Genomic DNA, 7,218 nt, shown 5'->3' with positions numbered 1-7,218 from the left:
CTGTGACAAACATTGTCTGAATGCAAATGTTTCAGCTAAAGGCCTTCACTCTCAATCAGCATAACATTTCCCTTGTTTAATCTATTAATTTACTTAGCAACCCCTTTTTCATAGATGCAGGTTAAACAAGGATTCTAACAAAACTTTATGTCCCAACAGATGGCCCATAGAAACAGCCTTGCTAGTCTAATCAAAACAAATTTGGCACAGCAAACACTTGCTCTGTTGAATGGCCTTGTCACAATCATACTCTACATCAGAGTCATTCTACATAAAGGAAAAAATTTTAATTGGTAATATTTGCGGTTTGCACTGTAAGCAGGCAGAGATGGCCTTACATATAAATATGACAATAGTCTGTCAGCTAGGTCCTGCTCACTCCTTTTTTTATCCTTCTCCCTTCTATCCCACTTGGGCCTCTTATCCCATGAGCAAGTGGTCTATTCCTCTGCCTTCAATGGAAGTGTCTCCTTCCTCCAAGGATCAGTCCCCATCCATTAGAAAATGTATCCATTAACAAAGCTTTACAAGGAAAACTCTTGGGCACCTCATTGGCTCATTCAGTTAAGTGTCTGCCTTGGGCTCAGGACAGGACCCCAGGACCCTGGGATCAAATCCTTCATTAGGCTCCTTGCTCACAGGGGAGCTTGCTTCTCCCTGTCTGCTTCTCCCTCTGCCTGCCTCTCCCTCTGCCTACTCCTCCCACTGCTCTCTCTCTATCTCTGTCTGATAAATAAATAAAATCTTTTAAAAACAAAGAGGAAAACTATTGTATATCAAGAATCTTCTTATTATTTTACCAATCAATGCTGCTGTCTGTAAAATGTAACCTACTTTTAAAAATGTCTGCTGATTTTTTAAAGAATTTTATATCCTTTTCTGAATCAAAGAAATATAGTTCTGAATTTGATCAACATGAGGTCTCAAAGAGACCCTGTCGATACCCCTTTCTATGAAATCTGCTCTTTACCCACAACCCAGCCTGGACCACCTTTTCAGAGAGTGCATACCCACAGCTTCTGGTGAGGTTTTCTTTAGCTCTGTTGCTTACTATATAACTCACAGACTTCCTTGGTCACTGTTGATTGGGCCAGGACTCCTTACCCAAAATGAGCCAGTCAATTCTCTTTCCAGAGAAACTGAAAAGAAAACTGAGAGACTCCAGTTATCTGGAATCTAAGGGCATATATGTTTCTGTACATCTAAAGGCTGAGATAGAATTAATTTTGGCATGATGATGACATGCCCTCATTGTAAACTGGCCTAAAATAAGTTGACCATTTATAACTATTAGGTTCTTTCACTGAAGGCAAAGACAATATTTTAGCCTTAGGACTGAGCTAAACTTGTCACCACAATTGGACAACAGAACCCAGGAACAGAGTCTTGTCTGGGTCCTAAGACAAGAAATGCCCCTCTAGAAATGTAATCTTATACTTGCTCATATAGATAAGAGTTGCATATACAATATTTCTAGTCAATCCCTATCTCTTGGATATCACACATTTCACTAATTCAAAGTCATTTCTAATGCCTTTTGTGCTAATTTTAAAACTGTCTAGAGCCAAGGTCAGGTAAATATGTTTGCAATTTGTGGGAGCTGTCTTAAGAGTGTGGATTTCTGGTTAAATTCTTTCAAACGCTAACTAGTGTATGTTGCCAATTTCCTGGTAGGAGTGCCTGGTTGAGTACTTCAAAATTCAACTAATGGCCCCTCAAGTAAATATCAATTATGCATATATAGATGTATATACACACATATATACATACATACACATATGCATGCATGTGTGCATCTCTATATATGTATGTGTAGATACAGATTCATCTAGACATACACACATACTATGTTCACTGAAGTGTTTTAAAATAGATATAGATGTTATAACAGGCATGTGTTAGCAGACCCTAAGTACCCAGTCAGCAGAGAGAAAGATGAAACCCATGTCAACCAGAAGCAGAGGTAATACCTCAGGATGCTGGGGGAAGAATTCTTAAGACTGCTGTCTTCATTTTCAGTAATTTCTCTCTCTCTGGTTTCAACCCTTTGTGACCTACCTGTATTTCCTACTTTGAGTTACAAGGCATCCCTATATCATCATATTAAGTTTCCCCTTTTCCATACAATGACTTGAGAATATTCTGTTACTCACTACCAATCCTAGACTAAGAAATTAATACTATTCTTACAGAGTTAATATAAACAAAATAAAGAAAATACAAACAAAAATAAAGAAATTTGATAGTTTGCCTCCCAGCCTCATTTTAGGTAAAGGTATGATTTCCATGAGGCCTATTAAAATACTGAAATTAGCTCAAGGACCGCATTTGCCATCTTCATGGACTCCTTCCCCCAGCTGAGAACGACTAAGCAGTGGTGTGAATATTCAAGTGATTTTTCTCTAAACAGTTCTAAGCATATGTGTATTTTAAAAGAGGATACTTTTTAAACTCAACCAACCTTTGCTGAGTACTTGATATATTCAAAGAACTATAAGTACTAGAGGACATTTAAAGGTAGAAGACATATTTTAACTGCAGGGTAAGAGTTTTTTTTTTTTTTTTTTTGCAGGGTAAGAGTTCTATTAGCATTCTAATGAAGGGAATGTAGGGAGAGAAAAACACACAAATGACTACAATAAAGGATCAGTAAAGGTAATAAATATCATGAAAGGTATAAATTCTGAAGGGTTCTGAAGGCACAGGATAGTTTAGTAAGCTCAATAGGAGTCCACAAAGTTCTCAAAGTACTGGGTAGATACTGAGAGACTGCTGTAGTCTGCATAGACAGAGATGTAAGAAAGAGAAGAGGAATCCTCCTGGAGAAGAGCAACTATAGGGAAGTACAGCCACCAAGTCAGAGGATTTTTTTTTTTTTTTAAATTTTATTTATTTATGATAGTCACAGAGAGAGAGAGAGAGAGAGAGAGAGAGAGAGAGGGAAGGCAGAGACAGAAGCAGGCTCCATGCACCGGGAGCCTGACGTGGGATTCGATCCTGGGTCTCCAGGATCGCGCCCTGGGCCAAAGGCAGGCGCCAAACCGCTGCGCCACCCAGGGATCCCCAAGTCAGAGGATTTGTTCTAGAAACAGCAGGAGTGTGCTTCTGTTGTGGTATAAAATGCCTGAAGACACAATGTGCAAGAAAGACTAGAAAGGTACATTTGAGCAGATTGAAGGTCCTCAGTCACACACCGAAGTTTTAAAAATCTTTGTTCTATTGTCAATGGTGGGGGTGGGGTAGAGGTGGGGAGAGGTAAGAGCAGGAAAGTGGCATGATAAATTGTGTATCTGGAAAAAGTACCTCTAGTGAGAAAATGTATAAAGCATGGAAGACAGGAGATAGATCTGGGAAGCCAGTTAGGAAGATAGATCTGGGAAGCCAGTTAGGAAGTTGTTTAAGTGAGTTAATGAGGTGCAATTCTAGGGCAATTGTAGTGAGAACAGAAATCAAGAGATAAAACTGAAAATCACTTTAAAGGTAGAGTTGACAGGATAAGATGACGAATTATATAAGAATGGTCTACAAAAAATGACCTAAAGCTTCTTAACTATGAAGATTTGGTTTCCTCTTCTTTAAAAAGGAGTTGTGGGGCACCTGAGTGGCTCAGTCAATTGAGTATCCAACTCTTGGTTTGGGCTCAGATCATGGTCTCAGGATCCTGGTATTGAGCCCCACGTTAAGCTCTGAGCTCAGTGGGAAGTCTGCTTCTCTCCCTCTTCCTCTCCCTCTGCTCCACACCCACCCACCCCCCAATTAAATAAAAAATAATAATAAATCCTTAAATAAATAAAATAAAAAGTTGTTATTTTCTCCACAATATTTTGTGAGAATGAAGGGTATGACGCATGTAAAGGGAATATCTAACAAAAAGGATTTATAAAGACTAGAAAGAAAAAAAAATATCTAAAAGCAAGCTAGGGAGTCATGTTTTATAGGAAATGACTTAGAGCCACAGCCTTCGATTGCACCAAGAAGACTCTTCTAAGTAAGACCAACTCTAGGACAGAGCCACTCCTGGCATGAGTTCCCTCACAAGTTTCAGTACATAGTTATAGAGGGTTCAGAGACATATCAAAGACTAAGACTACTCATTATTAACATCAAATAACAAAAGATTTATTGGCAATAAAAAAAAAAGGAAGCCAAGAGTAAGAAACAAGAAGTTAACTAAAAGTGCCATCAAAGTAGTTGACTTGACAGATCAAGTACTAAGAAACAAGTCCATATTAGCCATGAGAAGACTGAAAGATGGAATGATGTTCAAACTGACCCAATAGTGCAGTTCTAAAACTAATTCCATAATAACTAGGGAATAACATCTAATATGACTGTATAATGAGCAGCTCAGTGAAAATCTTGGCCATGGGTAGAATTTTAGACTGCTCTTAACAAATTCCATGAGATAATTAAACCCTAATGTCCTCCTAAATCACTTAATGTTTGTAATACACTGGTGTCTCTCTTTTGTATCTAAAAAGTTATTTGTTGGGACGCCTGGGTGGCTCAGCAGTTGGGCAGCTGCCTTCTGCTCAGGTCGTGATTCTGGGATCTGGGATTGAGTCCCACATTGGGCTCCTGCTTCTCCCTCTGCTTATGTCTCTGCCTCTCTCTCTCTCTCTCTCTCTCTCTCTGTGTGTGTGTGTGTGTTTGTCTCTCATGATTAAATAATAAGTAAATCTTTAAAAAAATAAAAAATAAAAAGTTATTTGTTAATATACCATCTTTGGAAGAATTGAGAATAATCACCCATATATCGTTCCTTTCTTATTCTGTGGCTTAGAATTGGAAACCCAATGGCATGGCCAAATATCAAAATCTTCTATTTGTACTGTATCATACTGCAACCAGAGCTGACCAAGGTATTAAGCAGATTTGCTGACCTAGGAATGCACTGCATAGAAAACACAAGGAAAATGAAAGGAATAAACCTCCATAAGTTCCTCCTCTATGCCAATCTCTGTAATAGCTAGAGATATAGCAATACCACTGATAAAATTGTGTAAAAGTCTGAACTTTGAAACTTTGGCCATGTGTAAACAGAAGCAGGCAAAAGGAAATGGTCATTCAGACATATGACCCAAACTTATGAAGGACACTGCAGAAGATCAATGAGAAGACTCCCAATAACACCAGGACTTTAAAGATGATTCCTGGAGCTGTTCCTAGATAACAGTTCTGTCAACTTCTTGTTCAGAAGAGATTAGAGTAAATGTTTCCATATTTAAGTTAACTCTTTAATATGATGTATATATAATGTGAGTTTTGTCAATTTATTTAAATTTTCCATTAAGAAACACTCCCCTTCTACTCTAGCCCCAGTCAGATATTGTCAAGATGGATATTTGAACCAGATATATCCTAATTAACATTTGTAGTTAAAATTCTGTAGTCCTGAGTAAGCAAATTAAGCAACTCCCACATGGAATTCCTCTTACTGGTTCTAGCAAGTTTTGCAGTAAGCTTCTTTGCTGAAAGCATTTTCACTATAAGATTTTCATGCAAATGTTTTCTCTGCATAACCAATTGGCTGAGAGACAATATTGCCATAAAAAAATAAAGAAAAAACTGGTTGACAGATTGGTTTGACAGTTTGTTGGTTTCAACAACTGGATGACAGTTTGGTTTCATTTCTCCATTGAAGGAATATTCTCATTTTTATATTATATAAATCTTAGCCTTCATAACAATCTATATAATGATGCAGAGTTTTGAACCCACATTTCACATAGAACTTTGGAACATCTGGGATGCCTGGGTGGCTCAGCGGTTTAGCGTCTGCCTTGCCCAGGACGTGATCCTGGAGTCACAGGATTGAGTCCCACATCGGGGTCCCTGCATGGAGCCTGCTTCTCCCTCTGCCTGTGTCTCTGCCATTCTCTCTCTCTCTCTCTGTGTGTCTCTCATGAATAGATAAATAAATCCTTTTAAAAAAAAAAGAACTTTGGAACATCTATCAAAGCATATATGGCAATATGCCAAGAACAAACACCAGTATAGAAGGGTTTCACAACACAATATAAAGTTCAGTCACAAATATGCATCCTAGTATTTGGAAATTGATACCACTCTTAATGAAGGAAGAATTTTAGTAAAAAAAAAATTTTTAAAGAAGAAGAAGAAAAGAAGAGAAAAGAAAAATGTGATGCCAAACAAAGAGACAAACCAACAAGCAAATAAAGGTATGAGGGGCACCTGAGTGGCTCATCCAGTTAAGCATCTGCTTTTGGCTCAGGTCATGATCCGGAAGTCCTGGGATGAGCCCTGCTCAGTGGAGAGTCTGCTTCTCCCTCTCCCTCTGCTCCCCACCCATGTGCGCAAACCCACATGTGCACATACGTGTGCTCACTCTGTCATAAATAAATAAAATATTTTTAAAAAATATATTATTATGAATAAAAAACCTTGAAGACAAGTGCTTTGGTACAGTCCACAAATTAAAATCAGTTATTTGGGGATCCCTGGGTGGCGCAGCGGTTTGGCGCCTGCCTTTGGCCCAGGGCGCGATCCTGGAGATCCAGGATCGAATCCCACGTCAGGCTCCCGGTGCATGGAGCCTGCTTCTCCCTCTGCCTGTGTCTCTGCCTCTCTCTCTCTCACTGTGTGCCTATCATGAATAAATAAAAATTAAAAAAAAAATCAGTTATTTGCACAGCACTGCAATGAATCTACACATATTTTAAATGTATTCCATTTATTTCTCTATAAAGTCTTTTTAATTTTGTTACCCATTTTTCATGTTATTTAATAGTCTTCTTTAATGAATGTCCCTCTTTTATTTTTCATGATTTTATCTTTTATAGTAAGATTTCCTTATGGCAATTAGTTATGCCATGAAAACACTTACAGCAAAGAAGTTTATGGCAGAAACACCAGACACGCTTCTGGTGAGCTACATACACTTCACAAAAAGCATCTAGTATAGTCCTTTGTGTAGTACAGATGCCCAAGTTTTGTCTTACTTTCTTTATTAACTTTAAGATTTTTCCATAATTTTGTTCTCCACTACTCTAAGATAACTGCAGCCAATCCTATAAAGTACTTCATTAACTCAACAAATGTTTTTTGAGCCCCTCCAGGAGACTAGTATGCACTTTTAAGGATTACTTCCCACCCTACCGCCAACTCAATACAACTAGTCTCTAAAAGGCAAAATTGCATATCTATTTTCCTTTTTTATCTACCACCTGTATATTTTCTGCCACTATGCTTGATTTT

The sequence above is a fragment of the Canis lupus genome, chromosome 12, assembly GCF_011100685.1.
Source record: "Canis lupus familiaris isolate Mischka breed German Shepherd chromosome 12, alternate assembly UU_Cfam_GSD_1.0, whole genome shotgun sequence".
Taxonomy (NCBI): domain Eukaryota; kingdom Metazoa; phylum Chordata; class Mammalia; order Carnivora; family Canidae; genus Canis; species Canis lupus.
This window is presented reverse-complemented; position numbering follows the sequence as displayed.